Below are 1,685 nucleotides of genomic sequence, written 5' to 3' on the forward strand. Positions count from 1 at the left end.
GGGGCGGTCTCTGACTACACCTACGAGCGGACGCTGATGATGGAGCAGCGCTCGCAGATGCTGCGGCAGCTGCGCCGCGCCCAGGTGACGTCATCGCCCCGGCCCGTGACGTCATCGCGATCACAGTGACGTCATCGCCATTCAGAGGATGTGAGGGCAGTGAGGGGGCGGGGCCTGACGCGCGGTGTCGGTGACGTCACAGGGAGGCCACGCCCTCTCGCAGCCGCCCAGCGCTGAGGAGGAGGAGGGGGAGGGGGGAGAGCCCCGGCGGGGACCCAGTCCGTGAGTGATACTGGGAGCACTGGGAGGGACTGGGAGGGGATTGGGAGGGACTGGGATGGGAATGGGAGGGACTGGGAGGAGAAAATATGGAGAAAATATGATGGTTTTGGGGCAAAAAATGGGAATTTTAGGGATAAAAATGGACTGGGAGGGAACTGGGATAAACTGGGTTATACTGGGAGGGACTGGGATGGACTGGGATGGACTGGGAGGGACTGGGAGGGGATTGGGAGAGACTGGGAGTGGACTGGGAGTGGACTGGGAGGGGACTGGGAGGAGAAATACGATGGTTTTGGGGCAAAAAATGGGAATTTTAGGGATAAAAATGGACTGGGAGGGAACTGGGATAAACTGGGTTATACTGGGAGGGAACTGGGTTATACTAGGAGGGAACTGGGAGGGATTGGGATGGGACTGGGAGGGACTGGGATGGACTGGGAGGAGAAAATATGATGGTTTTGGGACAAAAAACCGGGAATTTTAGGGATAAAAATGGACTGGGAGGGAACTGGGATAAACTGGGTTATACTGGGAGGGAACTGGGAGGGATTGGGAGGGAAAAACGTGACAATTTTTGGGCAAAAATGTGAATTTTAGGGATAAATGTGGACTGGGAGGGGACTGGGATAAACTGGGTTATACTGGGATGGACTGGGATGGTGCTCTGGGCCGAACTGGGAGGGACTGGGCCATACTGGGAGGGCGATGTTTGGGACTCTGGGCTGGATGGGGGGATACTGGTGGTGACTGGTCTGTACTGGTCTGCACTGGTTCATACTGGTTTATACTGGTTTGTACTGGTCAGGGGGAACGTCCGGTGCATGCACTGGGACATTGAGGGGGTGACCAGAGGGGTGGTCACTGGGGTAGACTGGTCCATACTGGTCCATACTGGTTCATACTGGTTCATACTGGTTTATATTGGTTTGTATTGGTTTATAATGCTCTATACTGGTTTGCACTGGTTCACACTGGTTCATACTGGTTTATACTGGTCAGGGGGAACGTCCGGTGCATGCACTGGGATATTGAGGGGGTGACCAGAGGGGTGGTCACTGGGGTAGACTGGTTTATACTGGGTTATACTGGTTTATATTGATTTATACTGGTCTATACTGGCTTATACTGGTTTATACTGGTTTGTACTGGTCAGGGGGAACGTCCGGCGCATGCACTGGGACACTGAGAAGGGTGACCAGAGGGGTGGTCACTGGGGGTGACTGGTCCATACTGGTTTATACTGGTTTATGTTGGTTTATAATGGTTTATAATGGTCTATACTGGTTCATACTGGTTTATACTGGTTTATACTGGTCAGGGGGAATGTCCGGCGCATGCACGCGGCCGAGCGCCTCAACGCCGCCATCGCTGCCCACTCGGGGGGGGCGGGGCTGGTGCTGCTG

General features: G+C 54.6%; 1 long non-coding RNA gene across 1 annotated transcript; it reads left to right on the plus strand.

Moving 5' to 3' along the window:
* Window positions 1-12: 12 nt before the first annotated feature.
* Window positions 13-1,676, plus strand: LOC130587752 (uncharacterized). Its single transcript, XR_008966850.1, has 3 exons — window positions 13-84; window positions 203-282; window positions 1,601-1,676. It is a non-coding gene; the product is annotated as an uncharacterized LOC130587752 (long non-coding RNA).
* Window positions 1,677-1,685: the final 9 nt, after the last annotated feature.

The sequence above is a fragment of the Malurus melanocephalus genome, unplaced genomic scaffold (assembly GCF_030028575.1).
Source record: "Malurus melanocephalus ecotype Western Australia unplaced genomic scaffold, MMel_1.1 scaffold_2381, whole genome shotgun sequence".
In the NCBI taxonomy this organism is placed as follows: domain Eukaryota; kingdom Metazoa; phylum Chordata; class Aves; order Passeriformes; family Maluridae; genus Malurus; species Malurus melanocephalus.